The following is a 7,144-nucleotide window of genomic DNA, read 5'->3' as shown; positions in this document are numbered from 1 at the left end:
CATTTAATGAGCATAACCCCGTGTCACGTTTTCATGCTTACATGTCATTCTCATTCTCATTTCGTTACATATCATACATATTCCTAGCGGGGTTATGTATCATGCAATTTACCGTATTTCATGTCATGCAATTCATTCAATCACATTCTCATACTCATACAAAAAGTCATAATCGTACACGGGTCACACATCGTCACATGCATTCATATCACATCCACTAAGCAGCATAAATAACATACATTCACGTTCACATGATTTCGTACTTAAGCACATTAAGCTAGCATACAATTTAATGGCACGTGCATAACCACGGGCACATGCCAACATACAGCAATTAATGCGTAACCTACAATGGGTGAGCCACTTACTTGGTAGACCTTAGCCGAAGTACTCCCTAGAATATAACGTAAGCTCCTAGCTCCTCGTGGACGTTCTACCCTTCCATTGGTGGTTGGTTCCTATTGGTTCATGAGTCACTTCCGTTAGTATTCCACAAATAATAATAAATTCCCAATTGGAATTTGTGAAATACGACCTTAAAATGTTCCCTTTTACCTTAAACAGGGCCGAAACCAGGTCCGGGAGGGTCAGAACGGTGTCAAACGGGCTAGAAAAAGGTTTCCCAAGCCGAATAAGCCGCCGGAGCCAAGGAGCCGCAGCTGAGCCGATGAAGCCGCCTGAGCCGAGAGGAGCCGCGCTGCAGACGTGGCACGTGGCACAATCAGAGAGCGACGCGCGTGTAGGCGTCTCGAGTCGAGGCGTGGGTTAACGGATCGCTCTCAGGTCTCGGGCCGAATGCGGTTAACGGGCGACGCGGTGATGGGCCGGCGCGCGGGTGAAGGCCAGGTGTTTGGGCTGCGGGTAACCTGGGTTCTGGGCTGACCGAAGGGACGGGGTTCGGTTCGGGTTTCTGGATTCGTATCTCGGGTCGGACTTTGTCCTATACGACCGACTGCCTGCGCGATTTTCTGGCGATCTCTCTCTCTCTCCTCGACAACGTCGTCCCAATGTCCTTTTTCCATTTTTTTTCTCCCGTTCCCGAGCTTATCCTTTACCCTAACCCCGTTTTTCGTACAGATTTCATTGGTAAGGGCCTCGCACTCCCAGATCTAGAGAAGCTCGGAAGTCCGCCGTTCCGTCTTCCTTGCCGACAGTGTTCAGCGTACGGGATTCGTCTAAAACCTACTCCTGATGTGTGTAAAGGGTTCTGGGATTACTTTTGTGGTGTGAAATGGGAGTTTTCGACGTCGATTTGTATGGTTCGGTTTCGCCGGAGTTCCGTCGGTTTTCTATTCTCTCTCCTTTTTCCTCACCATTTTTGTTTCTTTGCAGGTTCTTTCAGGGTGGCTAAAAGTCGGGGATGCGATTTGTGGCATCCCAGCCCTTGGCTGCCCTTTGTGGGTCGTGTGCGAGCGAAAACTACGGCGTTCGCCGGAGTTTTCGGCTCTGCCGACGACCATCATTTATTTATTTATTTATTTATTTTGGTTCCATTACAAAAATTCATTGGTAAAACCTAATTAACATAAAAATAAGGTTAGTATCAAAATCAAAATCGAAATGAAAAACAATTAAACAAAGGCCAAACGAATAAAATGGCATTCATGCATTTCACATGCTAAAACGGAGTTCTACACTCAGTTTCACAAATGGCACTACAGGGGTAGTATAGCTGCATGTATTTATTAGACCAACCAAGGCTCATATGATCACAGTGATCACCTGAATGCTAGAGAGATCCCAAACCAACACTTTAATTGAAGGGTGTGTTTATTTAAGAAAAAATTTAAACGAATGAATAGAAGATCTGATAGAAAATGTAGGCCACAACAATTCTAAAATAGAAAGAGTTCTAATCACGTTAAGATTATATCAACTTCGATTTCAAAGCAATAAAAACTAACAAGTGGTGCAACAATACTATGAATCAGCCGAAGTCATAAGAAGGTCGGGAAGACATCATACATGATTCAATTTCTCTTATGGATGCATACTAGCCCTGTTGTCCATGTTAGTAACTTGAAGTGTTACTATCCTGACCAGGAAGACATTAGGCACAAGAAGGCAGTATGATCTCCTGCTACGAAGGAAGTAGGAGAGATTCTAGCTGATAAGACGTGAAGAGTTGACGAACCAAGAAGTGATTTTCAATAGTTCTTGGTAGATTAGAAGAGGCTCTTTAATTTGAGATCAACTAGAAACGCATAGAGAGACTTGAAGTCAACCTTATCCTACATTGCTAAGTTCGCAAAGGGTTGGTTGACAAAGACATCAACCAATTGAGTAGGTAAGGATGTCACAGTCATGTTTGTCGAAGGTATGTTGCTGTCAACTATAGAGGATGTGACTAGTTGTCGATTCTTCCTACCAGGTTATACGCCATCAAAGTTGTGGTTGTTGCTTATTTGCTTTTAGCATATATCATTACTTTCTTTCCAGTTGTTTTCAACTCATTTCTTCTCTCACTTTTTATGAAATAGTTTATCTTAAATGTGACTCGAGGATCGATCATACGTTAAGATTGTCCACAAAGTTCAATTTTCACATGACTAACTTGTTCAGTGGGTTAGAACAAGTGTCACACAATCGTTGTCCTGCTGCCACAAGAGTGCGATTATGATATTTGGTAATCCTAATTAGTAAAGTGTTATAAACTAACTTTACTACTCTTCCAAAATCTCTCTTTTATAGATAGTTTTAAAGGCAATCAAGTTCATATGCAGTCTCTATCTCCTAAGAAGAGTCTGGTAATGGCATATATCTCAGATTTTTATGCGACCATTTCTAATGGGACTTATTTTCTTCTCTTACATCATAATTTTCACAAAATTATATTGACAAGTAGAGTTGGAATACAATATCACTGTCAATCAATTAATCTTAGTAACAAGGTTATTATGATATGATAATAGTGTTTTTATAGATTTACCTACATGAATTTCAACTTTAATCTCACTTTTTCAAGAAAAATATTTAAACTTTAGTTGCATTTGATAAAAATACTTATACATTAAATAATTATCAATCAGATCGATGAAAGATTCATAATGTTCTTTGACTTCTACATTCACCAGAACATTTGGGTCGGAAAAAATAATTTGTCGTTTTATTCATGGTTCTATAATCATGAATATCTCAGTTTTTTGTAATACCTAAAACCTATGTTCCTAGAAAAGAAGCTTCATGACTTTGAGAAAAACTTATGTTCGGGACTCAAATAAGAATTTCAATTTTGGTTTCACCCCTTCGACTCAACATTCTCTCATGCATCCCCCGTGATCTAATATGAGTCTAACATCCTACAAAAAGAATATGGACATGGCATTCCACCCATTGAAGTGAGAAAAACATGTGATCTTGGTGTATCGCATAGGTCGGAGGTGGGTCCCGTTAGGTTGTGTACTTTCTTTTGCATACATTATACTTTCTAGTTCTATACCTAAAAACACTCCCCTAAAAAGACTAGCTAGGTCACATGACTGATAAATATCATGAATTTTAGAAAAACCTATGCTAAGGACTCAAATCAGAATTCAAATTCTGGTTTTAGTCAATAGATTAAGCATTCTTCTACATCCCTCGTGACATAGTATGAGTCTAACATCCTACAAAAAGAATATACATGTGATCATGGTGTATCGAATAGGTGGAGGTCTAAGATGACTGAGGGCATATAGCACGTTTGAATCTCTTATATTTAGTGACACCTAGTTGTTTGGGCGTTGTATTTGGCTCAGGGTTGTGGATGTGTTTTTTCTCGAATCAACTTACTTGGCTTTGCTATACCCTTAGAAATAATGCATAGGTTTGTAAGTACATGGTTCTGACTTTAGAGGGTCTATCATAAAAAGCTAAGGGTATAACCTAAGCATGTGATGTTCTACTCCTATCACAAAAAATACATATCATTTATATGGTTCATAACATCATAACTAGATGTCATATAAAACTTCAGGTTAGTCGTATAAGCCATAAAACATCATAGAAGGTATAGTAAGGGCATTTTTCGTTATTTTACTCATATCATTGGTTTATGCTCTAAACATGCTTCTATAACCTTAAAAATTCAACATGCATTGTGAATTCACGGTATAAGGTCATAACACTTGTAGACTCTCTTCAAATTTAGGGCATGAAAAGGAAGCTCTCATCGTCCTCTTTAACAGCTCTAAGATCACCAGCTTTGACCTTTATAGAAGCTCCACAAATCTTCATCTAAATTTCGAGGTCTTTTCCATATTTGATTCTCGTCCCCTCAAGCAATCTCAACAATTGGAGTTGAGATGACCAAATTGGTCTAAGGTATTTTATTTCTTTTAATGTTTTAGCCCATCCCTAATCTAGTTTCATTCCTATACCTTTGTAAGAAATATGTGAATACTAATGTCTAGATTTTGACTATTAAGTTTGGAGTTTGTCTAAGATGCAAGATTAAGGTTTTGGTTCGAAAGGATAGGGGTTCAAATCCCACTCTTAATAATAATTTTGAAAAATTTCTTGTGAGATTCTAATAAGATTTAATAATTATATTATCTTTTGATCCCTAAACCTTTATAAAGAATACTAATAGATTAATTTTTTTCCAAGCATCGAAGTTGAGATGGCCGAGTTGGTCTAAGGCGCCAGATTAAGGTTCTGGTCCGAAAGGGCGTGGGTTCAAATCCCACTCTCAACAATTATTTTTCATACAATGTTTAATATTTTGATACCTTATAAAGAATATAGATTGATTAATTTTTTTTCAAGCATCAAAGTTGAGATGGTCGAGGTGGTCTAAGGCGCTAGATAAAAGTTTTGGTCCGAAACGATGTTGGTTCAAATCCCACTCTCAACATTTATTTTGAGAAATTTCTGGAGAGGGTCCTTATATGGATTTAGCAATTATACGATGATGTTTAATATGTAGATCCCTAAACCTTTATAAAGAATACGGATGGATTTAGCAATTATCATAACATACTGTCATAACATTTATAAAGAATATGTCTAACCCATGAAGAGGGATAGTCGCTTAGCGACGATGTTGCCTTAGCTCTTGTGAGAATATGTCTAACCCAAGAAGTAGAAGGGGAAATCTAGAGCAAGGGACAACGACAATGTTGAAGCCGAAAGAGTTGCCATAGTGGGCGAAGGGGCCAATTTTTAATTAATTCTTACTCTCGAATCTTCTCTTTTAATTTTTAATCACATTCATACTCATCATCATAAATAGGAAAGTATTCAAATGTATATGAACACACAAAATGCATGAAGTCCCCCTAGTTTTCATCTTTAAGTCATCTTTATCACACAACCCTATACATTGTTTACACATTACTCTAAGTAACATATAAGACAACCGTTTATTAAACAGTAATCAATGAATCTATTAAGACAACCGTTTATTAGTTTATTCCTATTATAAATAAAAATAATATAAAATATACGAAATTTTTTAGTTTATTAATATTATAAATAATGCGTTTAAATAGTATAAAATATTGAGATAGTTTTTTATAATCACTCCATTACCACTCTTGAAACTCTAAGAATATGCATATTATCTTAATATATTTTATAAAATTTTGTTTGGTTCGAGTCAATGCGAAATTTCTGTCCAATGAACACGAAACCCAAACAAAGCATATTCAATTTCAAAAACTTAACTCAAACCCAATAATTCGAGCTGAGTCAGTTCGAGCTATCGGGTTTAATATACACCGTTTGTTAAAGGGTGTTAATACTATTTTAAAATTTTAATAAATATTTTTTAAACATAATATTATTGGTAAATATATTTTTGAACTTATAGTGATAAAATAATTTTAGTATATATAATGTTAAAATAATTTTTTCAGTTGTCGAAATTATTCAAAATAATACTATACTCTTTTTAATAATTAAGAAGAATGTTGTAATTTTAAAATTTAAATTTTTAGAAATTATAGTGATAAAACATCTATATATATATATATATATATATACTATATTTTAATGAAATATATTGATTTATTAGAATTTTTTATACCATCTTTAATAAAAATTATATTGAAAAATGAAAATTTTAAAATAATTATATTTTTTTTTAAATAATAATAAACGGAAAAATTGAAGGGAACCTGATCACCCTCGTCCCCAACTTACCTCTTCGCAAGAGGGCGTGTTGACTGGCCAAGTCATAGAGGATAAATGACTCTCAATTTAAAAATGTCTACATAACCAACAACCTTGCTCTAATATCAATTTGTCACCTCCCAAAATTTCGACGCATCGAAATTACCAGGAGCGACTCAACAAACAATGCAATGCATGATAATGGAAGAAAACAAGGTATATAAATTCAAGTAAGAAAAAAAACAAAGTATATAATGGGGGAAAACGGATCAAGATACATGATATGATAAATATTAACTATACAAAAGTAAACTAGACAAACTCCCCAAGTCGACATTCCCTCTGTGATTTTCAAGCTCTCGAGCACCCCCACCCCACGAACTGTAACTTTACGGACCTGCAAAAAAAAAACTGTAGGAAGGAGTGAGTATAAACATATTCAGTAAGCAACCTAGTTGTAGGCTCTTATTCTCATTCAAGTCTTAGGAGAGAACCACCAACTATACTCTAGATCCTAGAGTCTTAGTACTCTCAATACACCGTTCAAGGTAGAAGAGCTTAACCTTTGAGCTGGTATTCAACGTTTGAGGATGAGGTGCTCCCTCATAAAACTTGTCCTCTAGTACAATCCAGCTCGAATAGGTCACCCGCGTGGTCAACATCCATCCAAAGGACAAACCCGCCATGTAGGCAACCTTGACTCACCTGCGTGATCAACATCCTACCATAAGATAGATCCACGATGCAGAGTAGTCGATCTACCACTGAGTAACACCACCCTAACTGGCGTCTCGCTTAGCTCAACGGTACCGCACCAGAGTAGAAAGGGAAGTGGAGAATCCTCGAAGGCCATACCAGCTACTATCAGCTAAGGGGTCTTTTCCCTTTGTCTCAGGGTTCTAAAGTGGTCCTCTAGATCTCAAGGATAGTTAGATTGTAGAGTTAGGGGTCCTGGCTTCCAGATTTACTCATCCAAGACTTACAAGTCTATAACTGTCTAGGGTTAAGGGTCTCTCTCTAATTTTCCCTCACAATACCACTGAACGCAACA

General features: G+C 36.8%; 1 non-coding gene across 1 annotated transcript; it reads left to right on the top strand.

The window, feature by feature from the left end:
* The first annotated feature begins 4,594 nt into the window (after positions 1-4,594).
* On the top strand, positions 4,595-4,675 carry TRNAL-AAG. Its single transcript has one exon. It is a non-coding gene; the product is annotated as a tRNA-Leu (tRNA).
* The last annotated feature ends 2,469 nt before the right edge of the window (positions 4,676-7,144 follow it).

The sequence above is a fragment of the Cucurbita moschata genome, unplaced genomic scaffold, assembly GCF_002738365.1.
Source record: "Cucurbita moschata cultivar Rifu unplaced genomic scaffold, Cmos_1.0 Cmo_Scf00146, whole genome shotgun sequence".
Lineage (NCBI taxonomy): Eukaryota > Viridiplantae > Streptophyta > Magnoliopsida > Cucurbitales > Cucurbitaceae > Cucurbita > Cucurbita moschata.
Note: the sequence above shows the minus strand (reverse complement) of the source record. Positions and strands in the feature narration are given on the sequence as shown.